This window comes from Balaenoptera physalus (assembly GCF_965194825.1).
Source record: "Balaenoptera physalus genome assembly, chromosome: 17".
NCBI classification, from domain to species: Eukaryota; Metazoa; Chordata; class Mammalia; order Artiodactyla; family Balaenopteridae; genus Balaenoptera; species Balaenoptera physalus.
In genome coordinates this window covers 11977598-11996948 of record NC_138895.1, presented here as the reverse complement: position 1 = coordinate 11996948, position 19351 = coordinate 11977598, and the positions used below count along the sequence as shown (strand labels likewise).

The window sequence follows — 19351 nt, the reverse complement described above, 5'->3', positions numbered from 1 at the left end:
CCACCCTCTCCCCTGATTTTGCTATCCCTTTCTATCCATTCTCAATACCAAAGTAGGTCCTTTATGATTTGGTCATAAAGAGGGTTTTCCTGAGCAACCAGGATTAGAGCCCTCCTGTATGTATTCTCTTACATAGTGTATTAAAACAATGTACCTAAACTGCTTACCTCCTCCACTGCACTTCAATCACCGTAAGTGCAAAGACTATCTTATTCATCACAGTGACCCCAGCATGTAGCACAACATATAGGATATAACAGTTGCTCAGTTAATATGTGAATATTAAATGAAAGGCATCTAAGCCCCAAGCCAGTGCCTTTTCTATACTGTCTCAATTTCAAACAGATATCTTAAGAGGATTTTTACTTCTATTTATAGGTGAACTAGGTAATTTCAGACAAACCCTCCTCTCACTGAGGACAAGTAAACTAGGGGACAAAATTTTTTAAATCAACTATTTGAAAGCATCAGAGAACTATTAAGGCAGAGAAGTATAACCAGGCCAAGAGCTGGTTCTTTGAAAAGACTAATAAAAAGAATTGAACTCTAATGAGATTTACTGCGGAGAAAGAGAAAAGGCACTTTGCCAGTATCAGGAATGAAAAAGGGGACATCACTATAGATCTTAAAGGCATGAAGAAAATCATAAAAGGCAAAACAAACCTGTAGTCTAAGAAGTTACAATGGTGGTTACCTTTGGATGGGGTGGGTAAGAGTTGGAAGGGAGTATAAAGGAGCTCTCTGGAGGGCAGACAACTTTCTATTTCTTAAACTGGGTGGTCTCTGCATGGATATTTGCTTTGTGATCATTTATTGAGCTGTATATTTATGTCTGTGCATCTTTCTGCGTTACACTTTGTGTGTGTTATACTTCACAAGAAAAAAGGTTTAAAAAAGATAGCTAAGAATCAGGCTGCACTTTGTTTTCTAGGTTCTTTATGTATGTATATGTGTGTGTGTTTGTAAAATTTAACTTCTAGGATTATATGATGACGGTATAGGCTTATAGTCGAGTCTACTCTAGCGTAGACCAGACATATAGAAATATCGTGGTGGGGTAGCTGGCAAGGCAGGAGAAGAGAAAACCAAGAGTAAAGGAGAAACAGGTAAACTATGAAAACAGACTTTCTTTTCCTGCCACAAATATTATGAAACTATGTGTGTGCAGGTAGACCAATTAAAGTGTATAGCAGTCAAATCAAAGATAATACAACATAATATTGTTTCAACTAATGCAGTGTCTGTTTTTGAGATACTTGTAATAAAAAAAGTTATTAGCAATAGTTTCACAATAAACCTGTTAGCAGTGATACCAAAGTTGTCATTAAATTTAAAATTCCAAAAACTTTAAAAGCTACAACAGTACGTGAGGCTTATTTTTATAAGGTCTTTTGGAACTATTCAAAGAAATGGTCATTTAATTATCTTTACAATATAACAGAAGAGTGTGACCATTTCATTCTGGGGTCGGAGGAGTCTAAAAAGATTAATAGAACATTCTTAGTTATTTGGTTGGCTAAATTATTGGAATAAGGTTTCCTGTTCTCAGAAAACTAAGAGATCAGGTAAACCATATTAGTGCATCCCAAACGACAGTCTACATTCTGGCTGCAAACAATGATGCAAAAGAAAAATAAGGACCATGAAGTAAAAAACAAAAACAAAAACAAAAACTTATTCAATTTAAAGTTACTGTCCTTTATTTTGAGAATATGTCCTTCTTACGTTTTTGGTATGGAAATGTTTTTTCTTTTAGGATGTGGAGACAGTAGATGAATGTTATTTTTGATTTTTTTATTTTAATGCTTACTTATAATAAAAAGTTGTCAAAGCCCTACCCTACTTTCTGGAAATTAAACTTGAAATTCAAGTCTAGTGACCACTGCTATACTTCAAGTCAGTCTGGACTGAGACTTTAAGTCAGAACACTTAGCACACTATAAAACAATGACATAGTACTCAACCTATGGGTACAATTTACTGGCAATATTCTGAATTAATATTCCATACTATTCATGCAAATTAAGTACACTGCTACATTCTCAGTACCTAGCACAGAGTCTGACATATAAGTTTTAACTTTTTTCAGCCCACAAATGAATAAATCTCATGACCTGTACTACCTCTCTCAAAAACAAAAAAATAAATCTGTTTAGATAAGAAACCTAAGAACACAATCTAATTAAAACTTGATGAAAATTCTTTCAAGTTAATGGGCCATAGATATGAAACTAAACTTCTAAAGGACATTTTCTGTAACATTTTTAGAAGTTAACTTTCTCTCCGTATGCTATAAAAGAGGTTAGAGGTAGCTTTATATTTCCATTTGAACTAAAGATGTGCCATTTTCATGTGAGGATCTCTAACATATAACCCTCCTGTGAATGAGATAGGAATTTCCTTAAAGTGTTATTTTAAGTATTCCCATGCAAATGAATTAAGTATTCTGGCATCAATTTTAAAACAATCTTTCGAAAAGACTGCTCAAATATCTTAAGTGGTCCTGGACATCAGTAGAAAAAAACACTCACACTACTTGGAAGTCAATAATATTTTTCACTAACTAAAAGTGCTTCCGTGGGCCAAGCAAATTGATGAAAATTCACTATAAACGTCATTTTTATAAGTTGTGTAATAATTACTGTCCCCTACATATTATGTGTATAAAAAATTCCCTCATGGAAAAATTCAGTAAATTATACCTTCATAAGTAAAGGTGTTTACTTTTTTTCAAGTTTTAACAATACTTTTTTTTTTTAATTGAAGTATAGTTAATTTACAATGTTGTGTTAGTTTCAAGAAAGATGTTTAGTTTTTAAAAGCAAGGGTAGTTACTGAAGTATTAGTTGTAAAAGAGAAACTCTAGAGGCAAACTAAATGTCCATCAATAAGGAAATAGTTAAATTCAACATACCCATTCTAAGTTTATGGCCATTAAAACAAAAAGCTATACATGAAAGGATTTCATGATAAAAATCTAAATGACTAACACATATGTGATTCTGTTTTTAAAAAATAAAACAAAGCATAGAAATAGTGGTGAAATAGATATTTTATGTACACATGTACACAGAAGAAAAGATTTGAAAAGATACCAAATCTTAACATTGCTTGTGTCTGAGGCTTGGTGATGGAATTCTCTACCTTTTCTTCTTTATATTTATGCACTTCTGTATCATTACATGGTGAGATTACAGTATCACTTTTTGTTTATCTAATTTGTGTAAGTTGTATCAACAGTAAATAAACATAAAAGAACAGATGAACAGCTGAGTAGTTAACATTTCAAAAAGCAGCTATATAGTAATAACACTCATCACCAAGACCGCCCAAGAAAACAAAGGGGTAGAAACCGAAGTTTATCAGCACTTCAGAACCTGCTGCACCACTGTACCACACTGTCTCTTCCCCTCTCTTTTTTTTTTTTTTTTTTTTTAATTTGTCTGCACCATGCGGCATGTGGGATCTTAGTTCCCCGACCAGGGATGGAAACCCTGTACCCTGCATTGGGAGTGCAGAGTCTAAACCACTGGACCGCCAGCGAAGTCCCTCTTCCTCTCCTTCAGAGTATTTTTTTTTTCTCCACTCCTTTCCTTATATCCATACATTCACCAGTTACCAACTTCTATTTCCACCAGGTTAATTCACTAATTGCTTCACATCTCAGGTGAAGCCATTTTTTGACAGAGCCAGCTCACTATCTTCTTATGAGACTGTGATCATGTCACTTCTTTGCTCAAATTCAAACTCCTTAAACTTGGCACTCAAGTTCCTCCATGCGTGAGTCTAACCTTACTTCTAGACTTTTGAACTACTCCCCTACAGTAGGAATCCTAAACTCCAGTTTAACAGGTCTTCTCTGCTGTCCTCCGAACAAGCCCAGCTGTCTCTTTCTAGTCCTTACTCCTCTAAAACTACTTGAAGATGAAGATGCTCTCTAAGAAGTAATATAAGATAGAAAAGATGAGGGATACAGATTAAAGTATCCAGTATACATTGCCAGTATATGCGAAGTGCCGAAAGAGGTAGAGATTATTCATTGATACATAATTTTTTCCCTTTTCCCTTCCTCTTTAACTGGACATATTCTATAAAATAAATGTTTTAAATTCTATTTACTGAACTACACTTATATACTTTGCTCATAACTTTAAATTCAATTGTATTAACCTTTTATTGTTTCAAAGAAACAAAAATACCTATCTTACTACTGTACGCATAAATACCCAGGGTTTTTTTTTTTTTCCTCCCCCCATTATGGATTTGTAGCTCAACAGAATTTCCCACAGCAGTTAATTTACTCCACAATTCTTAGGACATCCAATTATGGTTAAAAGAGCAAGAACTTTGCAGTGACCAAGGTCAGCATCCTAAATTACAGCCCCCTGCCACTTACATCAGTGTGATTGCAGGCAAATTGCTTAACCTCTCTAAGCCTCTTTTCCCCTCACCTGTAAAATGGGATAATACCTACTTCACACAGCTGCTGTAAAAGTTAAATGAAGAGGTGGAAACAATTTCACAGTGCTTCATACATACCAAAAACTCGGTAAATATAAATTATCAATACAAAAAAGATTTTAATAAATAATCAATACATAATGCTACTCAAAAGCAGTAAAGCTACAGACAAAACTAGATTATTTGGCACCTTTGTTTTCACTGATTCTGAAAAGCTGAGCACCAGGTAATGAAACCGCACCGTCAGAGAACTGCCCACATTCTTGCAGCGCAAACTAAATTAACGCTGTCTACGCCTTCAAGTGTGCCTCATTTTACTCAACCTCTCTAGAAAACAAATGACTGGAAAAGAAGTATGATTACTGATCATGAGAAATATGTAAAAGAGGTGAAAAGATATGTCTGGGATACACTTCAAAATAACCCGGGGAGAGGGAGCAAGCCTGGCCATTTAATGATACTTGTTGAACTGGTGAAATTGAGTGATGGGTACACGGAGTTCTTTACACTATTCTCTCGACCTCTGTAGAATTTTCAGATTTCCATAATAAAATGTGTTTTTAAATGTCCAAAGGTCGATTTTTTTTTCCCCCTTGGGGCTTAATGCAAATCCTGGTCCTGGTCCGTAAGACATTGGGAAAGTCCTGGGCGGCGGAAAGTGAAACAGTAATGCCGGCCAGCGGAGGCTGGTTAACCCTCCCCGGCCGCCCGGGAGGCGTGCTCCTCCTTCCGAATCCCCGAGGCCTGGCCGGGAGATGCGCCCGCCAAGTCCGGCCGCCGGTCCCGGGAAAAAGCAACACCCACGGGAACCGCAGCCAAGGGCCTCCCAGACGGCCGACGGGCCAACTGCGGGCTCCGGACGACCGACCGAAGCCCGGGGGCGGGGGGGTGAATGCCAGCCTTCGGGGCAAGTCGGCCAAATTCCCTCTGCTCCGCCAGAGCTCCAGCCCCACCCGGGTCCTCAGCCACCCCTGCTGCCCCAGATCCTCTCCGCCTCCCTCCAGCTGCGGCGCAGACACCCAACCGGCCCGCGGAGCCCGCCGGCCTCCCCGCAAGCCCGAGCCCGGCTCCCTCAGCGCCTACCCTGACTGTCACCAGGGTTTCCCACCGCCGTCTGGCCCGGGGGCGCCTCCTCGACCCCACACCAACCGCTTTCCAGACTCGCTAGCCCCACTTTACCTCGGCCGCGCGGCAGCCAGGAGCTCCTTGCAGCAACTCCGGCTTCCAGCTTGGCTGACTCGCGGCGTTGCTGCCAATCACCCGATCTCCGCCCCAAGCCCGGGCCAGGCTGACCAATCAGCGGTTTCCTCCGGCCCTGAGGCGGGCACTGAGAGCGGGAGCGGAAAGCCAGATGACCGCCGGAAGCGCCTGGAGCGGCCTTTCGCAGTGTGCGCACGCGCGGGGCTCGGCGGGGGCGTGCGCTCGCTCGTGGGCCTCGCTTTCCGTCTTCACTTCCCTGCCCTGGGAAGTGCCTTGTAAACCTCAAGCTCTAGGCGTGTAGGGAGAACCACATGATGAATGTAGCCGCAAGTGTGCATTACCTTGAAAGAAGCTGTGAATCTTAAGCCCTTGTTAAGCTAACCAGTGTGGAGCTCTTTCATCCCGCGCTGTAGGGACTTGTGCTCACCCGGCTTATCTTCTGCTGCCTTTTACAGACTTCGTATCCCCGGTGTGTTTGGCTTTAGGGAGAGTGAGGGTGTGGGGTTGTACAAAGTGTCTGATGGATGAGGATTTTACTTTACTGAGTCTTCAGTTCCAGCATCTGTTTAGTCTGATCCATCGCGACACATGGTTTTTAATAGCTGAATATCCTAGGACACTCTGGATTGCAAATCATTCTGTCATGAAAATATGATCATTACATTTATAGCTAACAATATAGTAAGCATGGTAACGTGTGTAGTACTGATAAAAGATTCACAGGTAGAATGAGAAACCTATTTCTGTATGGCCTTTCAAGGGGCTGTTGCTGATTGGCTTGATTAGCTGCATCTCTTACCCTCCCATTGTAATTGATCCCAGAGGTCAGTCTGCAGACAGTGGAGCGCCGATGTTCTTATCCTGGGACCCGCAGTCTCTCCCTGGCGAGGGCTTCCCTCCTTCAGCAAGAGCATTAATTCATTTACTCAACAAGGGCTTGTTGGGGCCCACTATGACAGTACAAAGATTTTAAAAAGCTTTGAACCACGCCCTCAGTGAGCCTACAGGCTAACAACAAACAACTTATATAACCAAATGTTATAATGGAGGGGCCTGGGAGACCTGCCTAAGCCTGCCCCGGGTTCTCAGCACGTCCGGAAGGAGTTAATGCTTGGGCTGGGATGAAAGAGCAGCATCTCCTGAGCTAAAGGGGCGGGGCAAAGCCTGGCGGCATTTCTGACAAAGTTCACCTGTTTCTCCTGAGATCTTTCCAGGGTGGAGCTATGCTAAGCTAATGAAGCTTCTGCCCGGGCCCCATGACCTGCAACAGGTCTTTCCAAGACCCAAGGTGGGCCCCTAGCACCGATTTCACCTTATCACATGTAGCTTTCGACTCTTTTTCAAAGGAAGATGTCTTAAAGCTCTCCTCAACGGGGATTGGTTAAGGCTTTTTTCCGTTCCAATTTCCTTTCCTTCACATTTCCCTTCATCCTAGGTACCCTGGAGTGGCCGTGGGCATTTGGGGAACCTGGGTGAGGGAAAAAGAGTTGAGATGAATTTGAGCCACTTCCCTAAGTTATTGCTGACTCTCCCGGTGTTGGAATGGCTTCCAGGAATACTCCTAGCCGTGCTTTATTCCATCTCACAAATGGATGTGTCCCGTGGAACCTAGCACTAGAAGTATTTAGCTGGTGGAAGAGAAAGAGAGTTTGAAATGTGCTCAGCCAGAAGCTAACCTAGGGGGAAATCTTCCAGTCATCACACTTTTGAAATTATAAGTAGGATGCTTTACTTTTTGTTTTTAATCAACTTTATTTTGGAATAACTTTAGATTTACAGAAAAGTTTGCAAAGATAGTACAAAAAGTTCCTGTGTACTCCTCACCCAGTTTCCCCTAATGCTAACGTCTTACATTATCATAATACATTTATAAAACTAAGGAGCCAACACTGGTACAAATTCCAGACTTAACTCAGTTTTTACTAATTCTTCTTCTGTTCCAGAATTCAATCCAAGGTGCCACATTGCATTTAGTCATCATGTCTTTTTAGACTGCTCTGGTCTGTCAGAGTTTCTCAGTCTTTCCTTGTTTTTCATAACCTTGATGTGACCACGACAGTCTTGAGGAGTCTGGTCAGGTATTTTGTATAGTGTTCCTCAATTTGAATTTGTCGGATGTTTTTTCTCATGATTAGACTGGGATTATAAATTTTGGGGAAAATACCGTATGGGTGGAATTCCCTTCTCAGCACATCATATCAGGGGTACATGACGACTTAATTACTGCTGATGTTAACCCCGATCACCTGGACCATGGTAGTGTTGGCTAGTTTCTCCACTGTAAAGTGGCATTTTTCCCCTCTTTCCATAGTCTCTTGAAGCAAGTCATTAAATCCAGCCCACACTGAAGGAGAGTAAGAGATGAAGCTTCACTCCCTGGAGTAGAATATCTATACAAATTATTTGGAATTCTTCTGTAAAGAAGATTCGTCTCTCTCCCCACCCCCCATTTATTTATTTATATTCAATAATTTATTTATAAATATGCATGTATATTTATTTTATACTTCATTTTATATTCTATATATGATTTTTATTTTGTTGCTCAAATTGTTCTAGCTTGACCATTGGAAGCTCTCTTAGGTTGGCTCATGTGTCGTTTTTGCTTTTTTTAATTTAATTTAATTAATTTATTTATTTATTGCTGCGCTGTGCGTCATGTGGGATCTTAGTTCCCTGACCAGGAATCAAACTGCTCCTGCATTGGGAGCGCAGAGTCTTAACCACTGGACCGCCAGGGAAGTCCCTCCTTTTTTGCTTTTTGATCATCATTTTTTTTTTGAACAACAAGAGGCTCCAGGCTGATCTTGTACTTTTCCTGCCCCAGCATTAGAGTCAGCCATTTCTCCATTTCTTCAAGGAGTCCTGGAATGGTATTTAGAAATCAAAATCTAGATACTGGGTGTACTAGTTGCTCCTGGGATATCATTGAATCTAACCTCTCCTGGTGCACATATATTACTGCCTTGTTTTTTAATTCTTTGTTTACATCCCTGTGATAGGCAGCCTCTAATATGGCCCCCAAAGATCTCTGCCTGGTATTCATGCTCTTGTGTAATTTCCTCTCCTCTAGGGTGGATTGGACTTAGTGACTCCCTTCTAATGAATAGACTAAAGCAAGAAAGATGGGACGTCATTTCCAAGATTAGGTTACAAAAAGATTGTAGCTTCCATCTTGCTTGCTCTCTCCTGGTCTCTCCTTCACTCACTCTGAGAAGCCATCCACCATGATGTGAACTGTCCTATGGAGAGGTCCACATGGCAAAAAACTGAGGGAGGCCTCTGACCATCTGTACATCAGCCTATAAGAAACTGAATCCTGCTAACAGCCATATGAGTGAACTTGGAAAAAGATTCTCTCCCACTTGAGCCTGGAAATGATTGCAGCCCCACTGACACCTTGATTGCAGCTTTGAGAGAGACCCTGAGCCAGAAACATCCAGCTAAGCCACACATGGATTCTTCATGCACAGAAACTATGAGATAATAAATGATTATTGTGTTAAGTTGCTACATTTTGGAGTAATTTGTTAGGAAGCAATAGATAACTAATACAATTTCTGACTCCTTCATAAGATCAGTGGTTCTTAAATTTCACTTTGGAATTTGTTTAAAAATACATATACCCATAGAGAGGCATGATTAATTAAAAATATATAAAATATGATTCCATACTGATTTAAAAAGCAAATATGAATATATTGTAATATGCACAGAAAACTCGTTGTAAGGATATATATCACAAAATGTCAATAGTGTTCCTCTCTGGGTGGTAGAATTATGGTTTTACTTCTCTGTATTCTTTTCTGTATTTCAATAACTTTTGTATATTTAATATGTGTTAACTTGTATAATAAAATTAAATAAATTACAAAATTAAAAAAAATACATATACCCAGGCTCCTTCCCAGAATCTTAGGTGGTTGTTCTGTATAGCTAATTCTTAAAATGCAGAAGGTTACAGGGCAATCCATTTGGGGATTTTAGAAGACAATAGACTTTTCTTTTTAGTGTATCTGATCCTGGAATTCTTTACCCAAATTAATGGCTCAGCTTTCTTGGCAGAATCCAGAATAACTGAAATTTCATCTGCTAGTTGAAGTATTTATTAAATAGAGGAGAAAAAAACAGCAGAGTTCTCTCTTACTCAACATACAGGCTTGAAAAAGTCCCTTGACCTTTATATGCCTCCAGATTCCTAACAGGAAATTAAACGATTATAATGCTGTTATTTAGGCAAAGAGATTTATCATTATTGAGTGTATATTAGGCAACAGAAAGGTGACCAAGGCCAGTTGTGGGCCAGTTTCCTCACAGAGATTTAACAAGAGGTTAGATTCCCACTTGTTCATTTTGGTTGATGGTGAGGCAGAATTCTATTGTAGAAAGACTGTGGGCTTCTAAGTCCAACAGACCTATATTCAAATATGCCTCTGCACTTACCAACTGTAAGTCTCTGCAGGTCTCAATTTCCTGACCTCAATCTCCTGACAGTGGGGAAAATAGTCACCCTCAAAGGGTAGCCCTGAGGACTGATTGTGTAACATTTGTAAAATACTAAGGGCAATGCATGCCTTATCACAAGGGCCCAATTAATAATAGCCATGAAGGACAGTCAGTTCATGTGATTGTGACCCTGATATTAGCAAAGTAAGGGACAGACAAATGTCCAAATGTGTCCATCAGTCTGTTTCTCATATTAGGTTTAAAGACAGCCCTATTTGGTGAGACAGGTTGAATAAGCTGCAAGCCTTACACAATACTTTCCTTGGAAATCGAGACCCTTTCTCTAGTTCTGCTTTTTGACAGCTCTGATTGCCTGTCTATAAAAAATATATCACACTGAAATGGGCCTCAAGAGGTCCTGAGTTAGAATCTAAGAAAACCTAGCTGGTAAAAGACCACTGGGTAGGACAGTGAAGTACCCATGTGAGGGACACTTTAAGACAAAGGGAGGCTGGATGTGTCTAGGAGAGGTGCAGCTGCAGGACTACTAGTCAGAGCTGACTGGTGGGCCAACATGATCTCACATAAGGGGACAGTCAGAAGATGCCGGTTAATGCCTAATAGTTCAGGGCTATTGGCTTCAAGGCAGGTATTGTTAAGAGAGAATAATGTTTAAATCTGCTTCAGTCATGTAAATCTCAGTACAAATGAATGTGTTTTACCATGGTGTCCAATGAAGAATTGTTAAGCTATTGTGATTTAATCATGTACTGTTGGATATATTTGGTTGTTTTGAGCCTTGAAACTATTTTTCTCAGATCAGTGTACAAAGCGATCTGATGTACAGTATATCCTTAAAGATGTATATCCAAATAGGTCAAAAGGTCACTGCGTTCCAGAGATTGAGATATTTCCTTCTCTAAACCAGATCTTGTGATAGACACTGACCCACAAATCTCTTTTTTATGTTTTTAAATGGTTTTTTTTTTTTAAACTGTAATTCTGGGAACTTCCCTGGTGGCGCAGTGGTTAAGAATCCGCCTGCAAGGACTTCCCTGGTGGGGCAGTGGTTAAGAATCCACCTGCCAATGCAGGGGACACGGGTTCGAGCCCTGGTCCGGGAAGATCCCACATGCCACGGAGCAACTAAGCCCGTGCGCCACAACTACTGAGCCTGCGCTCTAGAGCCCGCGAGCCACAACTACTGAGCCCACGTGCCACAACTATTGAAGCCCACGCACCTAGAGCCTGTGCTCCGCAACAAGAGAAGCCACTGCAATGAGAAGCCCGCGCACCGCAACAAAGAGTAGCCCCCGCTCACTGCAACTAGAGAAAGCCCACACGCAGCAACGAAGACCCAATGCAGCCAAAAATAAATAAATAAAATAAATAAATTTATTAAAAAAAAAAAAGAATCCACCTGCCAATGCAGGGGACACAGGTTCGAGCCCTGGTCCGGGAAGATCCCACATGCCGCAGAGCAACTAAGCCCGTGCGCCACAACTACTGAGCCTGCGCTCTAGAGCCCACAAGCCACAACTACTGAAGCCCGTGTGGAACAACTATTGAAGCCCGTGCACCTAGAGCCTGTGCTCCACAACAAGAGAAGCCACTGCCATGAGAAGCCCGTGCACCGCAACGAAGAGTAGCCCCCACTCACTGCAACTAGAGAAAGCCCGCGCGCAGCAACGAAGACCCAACGCAGCCATAAATAAGTAAATAAATAAATAAATTTATTAAAAAAGAATTGTAATTCTGGAAAATGTTAAACGTACACAAAAGTAAAAAGCACAGTACAATGAATCCTCATATATCCATCACACAGCTTCAACAACCAGCCACCTATTCCTATTGGTTTCAACTATGCTCTTTCTTGGCCTCTTTGACTCTTTTTGTTGTTTCTTTTTTAGAGGTGATGCCAGGGAATAAACCACAAGGCCGCATACGAGCAAACTCTTTGATTCTCTTGAAGCTAATCTCAGGCATGTCATTTCAACCATAAATATTTCTGTGTGTATCCCTAAAAGATAAGGAGTCTTTTTATTTTATTTTTGTTTGTTTTTTATTTTGTTGTTTTTTTTTTGGCCACACCGTGCGGCTTGCGGAATCTTAGTTCCCTGACCAGGGGTTGAACCCAGGCCCCTGGCAGCGAAAGCGCCAGGAAGGAGTCTTTTGAAAAACATATCTATACTATTATCAGGCTTGAAACATTAATAATTATTTCTTAATGTCATCAATTCAGTGTGTACATTTACCTGGTTGTCTCATTTATTTTTAATTTTTTTTATTGTTGGTTTCTTTGAATTGGAATGTTAAACAAAGCCACGCATTACATTTTGTGGATACATCTCTGAAATCTGTTTTAATCTACATAGCACGCCCCCCCCGCCCCCCCCCCCCACTATTTCTTGTTTTGTTTTAGTGAAGAAACTGAGACTTTTGTCCCATAGAAATTTCCCACATTCAGGACTCTGCTGATTGCATTCCTATGGTGACATTTAACAATTCCTTTGTCTCCTTGTATTTTCTGTAAACTGCTCATTAGATATAAAGGCTTGATCTGATTCAGGCTCAATTTTTTGGCAAGAATACTTCATATGTGGTGGTGTATTTTTACATCAGAAGCTACATAATGTTCATGTGCTTCTTTTTGTAACATTAACAGCTACTGATGATCACTGCCTAGATCCGTGATCTGATTACGGTTTGCGAAACAGTAACACAAAGGGATGTGTTATCACCCCTTTTCATTTGTTAGCTAATTGGTTACCTTGAGGCATGTTTGTAAAGGAAAGCAGGTTGATGCTGGTTTCTTAATAGCTACCAGCTTTCAGAATAATTATCTCATGTCAACAATTCTGTTTCACTGAAGTGTAGTACATTTAAGAAAGGCAAATTTAATGCTTGGTTTGATTCTCTCTTTATTTAGCAGTTTTCAGAAAAATGAGTTGGTTCCTTCAAATTCTCTAAAGGTAACCAGTGACATTTCTTTTTTTTCCCCCCAGTATTCGAGCACTCTTGAATTTTATCATTATAAATTAGCTTTTATCAGATCTTTCCTAGATCGCAGATGTTTTACAGAGAGACATGGGGCTAAATGTACATTTATGGAACATCTTCTAGATACTGGTCTGGGTGCTCTCACTTACACTATTTTATCTAATTTCCGCAGCAATTTTGGAAGGCAGGTGCCGTGATCTCTGTTTTTTAGAAGAGACTGAGGTCCTCAGCAGCAAAGTGACTACTAGTACAAAGTCATACAGCCAGCAAGTAGTCAAACTCAGATTTGTCTGAACCATAGGGCACCATGTAGCTTTTTTGAATTAGGTCCTACAGACAATGAGGCACTAAGCAGGGCTCACTGGTTGCCCCACCAGCCTCCCGCCTCCTATGTATCTTCCTCAGACTGTTTGGTGACCCCCAGTTTGTCACTCTCATACTTACAAAAGTACAATAGCTCCTTGGAACTGCTAAATACCCTTTTGCCTTTTAACCTAACACACAGATACACTTTATTACATATATTTTACTTAATGCAAATTTATACATTATATATAAAACTAAATTTACAACCCCCTAGTAAAGTTACCTTATTTTTTTTTATTTTTTTGGCCATGCCGCGTGGCTTGTGGGATCCTATTTTCTTAGGACCAGGGATCTAACTCGGGCCCCCTGCAGTGAAAGCGTAGAGTCCTAACCACTGGACCTCCAGGGAATTCCCAAAGTTACTTTATTTATTTTTAGCTTTTCTTGGTGTGGTGGTCTCCTAGTCCCCAGATCCTACCCTATTTATTCATGTAATATATGCTGAAAACCTAGATCATATTTCTCTATATATTTTCCATGCTCACACAATAACATATAAAGATATATAAACATGTGTAGGATATTTGTTATTGTTTCTCTTCCTAGAGCTCTAATTTCCTTTTCTTTTTCTTTTTTTTTTTTTTTAAGACCCCCAAATAGCCAAGGCAGTCTTTTTTTTTTTTTTTTGAATGTATTTATTTACTTATTTGGCTGCATTGGGTCTTCGTTGCTGCACGCGGGCTTTTTCTAGTTGCGGCAAGCAGGGGCTAATCTTCATTGCGGTGCACAGGCCTCTCATTGCGGTAGGTTTTTGCTGCATAGCACTGGTTCTAGGTGTGCGGGCTTCAGTAGTTGTGGCACGCAGGCTCAGTAGTTGTGGTTCGCAGGCTCTAGAGCGCAGGATCAGTAGTTGTGGCACACGGGCTTAGTTGCTCCGTGGCATGTGGGATCTTCCCGGACCAGGGCTCGAACCCATGTCCCCTGCATTGGCAGGCGGATTCTTAACCACTGCGCCACCAGGGAAGTCCCTAATTTCCTTTTCTTAATGACTTTCTAATATAGTTTTCATAATGGTCCATGGTCTTTAGCTATACCATCATTTACTAAAACATTCTACTATTGATATGTATTCATTTGATGTTGGATTTTTTTGTTGGCGTTGTTTCAGGGTTTTTGTTTTGTTTTTTTTCCAACATGAACAACGCTACAATAAACATCTTTGTTCTTACTGTCTTTATATACTGGTGCTTTTTGTTTCTGTGGTTTAGATTCTTGAGAAATGAATTGCTGTATCAAATATGAATTATTTTTAATAATAGATTTTTCTAGATTGCGTTCTAAATGGCTGTAATAATTTACATTTTCACAGCATTCCCTGAAAGTCCTCTTCCTACCCAGTATCCCCACCAGCAACTTTGTGTCATTTTGATTTTTGCTAGTCTGATCAGCGTCAAGTGATTATTCTCATTGTTATATTAATTTGCATTCCCTTATTACAAGTGAATTTAAATGTCTTTTCGTGCTTATTGGCCATATGGATTTTCTCTTGATTAAATACCAATTTATATTCTTAACCCAATTTCCATAGGGTTATTTACGCCCTTCTTGACAACTTGTAATCAATTTTTTTTTTTGGCCTAGTGGCTTGTGGGATCTTAGTTCCCCCACCAGGGATTGAACCTGGGCCACGGCAGTGAAAGCACCAAGTCCTAACCACTGGACTGCCAGGGAACTCCCAATTTGTAATCAATTGTTGAATGTTACTATCTGCCCACCGAGTTGCAAATTTACCCCCAAATCTATTATCATTGACATTGCTTATGTATCTTTTTTCCATACCAAAAAAATGTTTTTTTAAAACAAGTCAAATATGACCATTTCTTCGTTTTTATAAAAATTTCTTGGTTCCCACTTTCGTTTAAGGTCTCCCCTACTTCTTTGCTGTAGTCTCCAATATTTTCCTAAAGGATTTTTAATATTTTATTTTTTATGCTTGAGTGTTTAATCCATCTGGAATTCAATATTTTGGTAAATGAGGTAATAATGGATACAATTTTATATTCAGTGCTTCTATTATAATTATTTCTCATCCTTTAAAATGTTCTATTTTGACATATTTTAAAGTCTACATCAGTATATGTATAGCATTTGTGAATAAATAAATACATATACATATATCATAGCTATGTGCTCAGAAAATTTTTTTTAAGCTGAAAGGGATGCTTGATCAAAAAGTTTTGGAAACCACTGCACTAGACCATGAGCTCTTTGAGGGCAGTGATTATGTTTTTCCTCATCTTTGAACCCATTGCTAAGACTGTCTCTGGCACATTGTACGTGTTTCAAAAATGTTTGTTAAATAATTGAATGAATAAAACTGCCATTATGTGATTCATGTGTCTTAAGCAACACAGCCATTGAGAAACTTGACATTCCAGCTGTGTCCTGACTGAGGTTAAACACAAGCAATGACTCACAATGGCAGGTAGTATAACTTCACTGGTGTTGAGTTCATACATTTTTAATATGGGGATATAAATTCTTAAAACCTTAAAAGACTTTCCTGTGGCTTACAATCCATAGTGCTTATGAAACTGGTAATTATTTTTTGTGAATACATTCCCTGCTTTTTAACGTCAGTCACCTACTCTCTGTAATGGCAGTTTGCTAGGAAGAACTGGTCTTTTCGATACTGTAAAGTCAGAAGTGTGACTATATTTATTTATTTATTTCCAGCTACAAATGTTTATTTTTTTACTTTTTTATTATTTTATATTTTTATTATTTTTTTTTACAGTAGGTCCTTGTTGGTTATCTATGTTTTTAAATTTTTAAAAATAAATTTATTTATTTTATTTTATTTTGGCTGTGTTGGGTCGTCGTTGTGGTGCACGGGCTTCTCATTGCGGTGGCTTTTCTTGTTGTGGAGCACGGGCTCTAGGTGTGTGGGCTTCAGTAGTTGTGGCACATGCGCTCAATAGTTGTGGCTCACGGGCTCTAGAGCACAGGCTCTGTAGTTGTGGTGCACGGGCTTAGTTGCTCCACGGCATGTGGGATCTTCTTGGACCGGGGCTCGAACCTGTGTCCCCTGCATTGGCAGGTGTATTCTTAACCACTGCACCACCAGGGAAGTCCCTGGTTATCTATTTGAAGTATGGCAATGTGACATGTCATTCCCAAACTCCCAATCTACCCCTTCCCCCCACCCTTCCACCCTGGTAACCATAAGTTCATTCTCTGTGAGTCTGTTTCTGTTTTGTAAATAAGTTCATTTGTCTTTTGTTTTTTTTAAGATTCTGTATATAAGCAATATCATATGATATTTGTCTTTCTCTGACTTACTTCACTTAGTATGATAATCTCCAGGTCCACCCATGTTGCTGCAAATGGTATTATTTCATTCTTTTTTTACGGCTGAGTAATATTCCATTGTATATATGTGGAAGTGTGACTATATTTGACTTAAGATTGTGAACTTCTAAAAGTCAAAAACTCTATTGAACATATATTCTGAGTGGTGCCAAAAACCTATATCATCAATAATTAGTTGGGAAAACCCCAAATGACTTTTCCTTTTCTAATATACAAATTAATCTCAGCAAAAATAGCAAGTTTATTTTCCTGGGTTATTGTTTTTGATAATACTGAACAAAGTTTAATTTACTCAATCAAATGGGCTATGTTTAACCTGACTCTGCCCTTTGTACTTCTTATATTTTTTACAGTTTTCTACATTTATGATTCCTTTTTTTCCTATTTCTTTCTTTCTTTTCTTTTTCAGTTCCAGCAGTTAATTGGTCTGGCTGATTTTTACAAATGAGGCTGGTGCTTCTATCACTGGACATCATGCACCATCTCTTTTCTCCTTTTTATTTTAGATTCAGTATTCACTTACTACCACTCCCTCTTGTGACTTTGGAAAGTAGCAACCAGCCAGACGTGTTTTTGCTATAGGTCAAAAATGTGAAAGAGATCTTTTCTACTCAACTTTGCCCCTTTTGGCTTGAGCTTATTAGGAGGAAGAGAAGGATAACGAAGGACAAGTGAAGGCAAAGGAATTTGGGCTGAAGTAACCGTTTGGTTTTTAAATTCACTTACAGACGAATTGGAGAAACATTAGGAGAGACTACTGTACAGCCGGGGATATTTATTCTCACTCACACTCTTTCTCCATTAGAGGCCTCTCAAATTCCTTCGGACTTTAATATAGGAGGTACGTGGCAGAATCAAACTGTGAAAGAGAATTCAGAATTTTTTCAGTGAGGTTATTGAGTGCAACGGAAGCATTATAATCAGACTGGCCTGTGGGATTTAAATTATACTTACATTTAGAGATATATTAAAGAATATAAAACCTATACCTAAACAGAACAAAAACTTCAGTGACTGCCATGAATAAAACAAGAATTTAAACCCTTACTTTGATAAACTAAATAGAAGACAATGTTTTAAAAATAGTTCTTCACGAATTTGAGAAAATTCCCTGATCATAAGGCTCTTTTTCCTTACAAAAAAAAAAAAGTTCCAAAAAGAAGTTTCTATTTAAAAGAAACAAAAAACTGTACTTTGCTACCTTCGCGCTGCAACGAAGACAGTGCTACTGTCCTCAGTAAAAAGAAAAAAATTTGAAAAGATTCTGAATTAAGACTCACAGAAGCCAATGAAATATTACAAAGCTGCCCTATTGGAAGCGAAAGAGTTGCTAGAGAAGTTACGTTCAATTTGAATTTCTGAAGGCCGGAGGGGACAGGTTCCTCTACCGCAGGAACGCTGGGAATTGTAGTCGGGAAAGCCCGACGGTTTCTCAGGGGGAACCACGTTTCATTGCTTAGCGCTTAATGGACGGAGAGTCGTTGGGTCCAATTCACTCTTCCCGGGTTCTCCCTAGACCCTCCTGTTCACCGCTTCGGGCATTTCCCTTGTTCACCAATGAGCGCTTTAGTCTAAGAAGGCCTTCTCGGATTGGATGTCTTACTCTCTGTGGAATGGTATTAGCCAGTGGGAGGGCAGAACCGGCCGAGGTGGCTGGGTCATGGGGAAGAGTCCATAAGGCCTTACCCCGCCAGCGTCCTAGCTTTTTTGGCTCTTAAAGTCAGCAGGGTCGTTTGTCATCACCGAGGCCGCGTCTGCGAAAGGAGGGACTCGCTCCGCGCCTGCTGGTTCCTCTACGTTATCCGTTGGTGTGGCCCTGATGCTGCGGCAGGCTCCGGATTCCTAGAACGCTGGAGCGGTAAGTAGGGTCCAGCGACGGCAGACAAAGCGGTGGAGCCGGGAAGGCCGCAGAAAGCGGCCCCTGCACGCAGGCGGCCAGTCTGTCTGGGCGGGGCGCTCTGCCTGCCTTGAGGCAGTGTGTCCCTCCAGGCGCTTTAAAGCTCTCTGCTCCCACGTGCCCTGGGAAAATGTTAGCTTTGTTCACTTCCTCCCCGTCCCCCCTGCACGTCCGATTTTCACAAACCCTAACATTATTAATAGGTGTCATCTCTCTTCTTCATCCCTCCAGGTTGTTCTTTTCGTAACTTTCTATTAGCTTTGTGCCCCTGCGTGTCTACTAAGAGCAGAAGGACATGGTTGGGTTCGGCTTCATTGAAGCGAGACCAGCGTTCACATCTCTGTATTTTAAAAACAGTTCTTGGGGGCGTTTGTGCCTACAGCAGCTGCTTTCGTGGTAGTGTACTTATGTGTGTACCCCAACACGTGGCCAAATAGAGGTTCCCACAGGATCAAGTATTGTTCTTGTTTGGTAATTGCTGGTACTGTTAGCACCATCTGAAGTTCTTATTTTCTTTGATCCTGACAACCACTCAGGATTATTATGAGAGGAAGCTGAGGCTCAAGGGAGGTAACCCAACTTCTCAAAGAGTTAGTTGCTAGTAAAGGGCGAGCCAGATTTGATGTCACTGCTTACGTTGTTTTTTTAAAAACTCACTTAACTGAATAT

At 40.2% G+C, this 19351-nt stretch overlaps 2 protein-coding genes and 1 long non-coding RNA gene across 6 annotated transcripts in view; 1 reads left to right on the top strand and 2 right to left on the bottom strand.

The window, feature by feature from the left end:
• The window catches only part of MTFR1 (mitochondrial fission regulator 1), a 65904-nt gene extending 60107 nt beyond the window's left edge, over positions 1 to 5797 (bottom strand). For 3 of the 4 annotated variants that reach the window (XM_082433711.1, XM_082433713.1, XM_082433714.1), the window contains exon 1: positions 5641 to 5797. The gene's annotated coding sequence lies outside the window, so the exon portion shown is untranslated. Of the gene's footprint in view, positions 1 to 5544 lie in introns of all 4 variants that reach the window. The other variant, XM_082433712.1, reaches the window with a different exon arrangement.
• Positions 5798 to 17169: 11372 nt separating this feature from the next.
• On the bottom strand, positions 17170 to 18308 carry LOC309646923. The gene is made up of 2 exons (XR_014255654.1): positions 17740 to 18308; positions 17170 to 17644 (listed from the first exon to the last, which is right to left on the bottom strand). It is a non-coding gene; the product is annotated as an uncharacterized lncRNA (long non-coding RNA).
• Positions 18309 to 18422: 114 nt separating this feature from the next.
• ARMC1 (armadillo repeat containing 1) overlaps positions 18423 to 19351 on the top strand; it is a 36236-nt gene continuing 35307 nt past the window's right edge. Inside the window, exon 1 of the mRNA XM_082433724.1 lies at positions 18423 to 18643. The gene's annotated coding sequence lies outside the window, so the exon portion shown is untranslated. The remainder of the gene's footprint in view (positions 18644 to 19351) is intronic.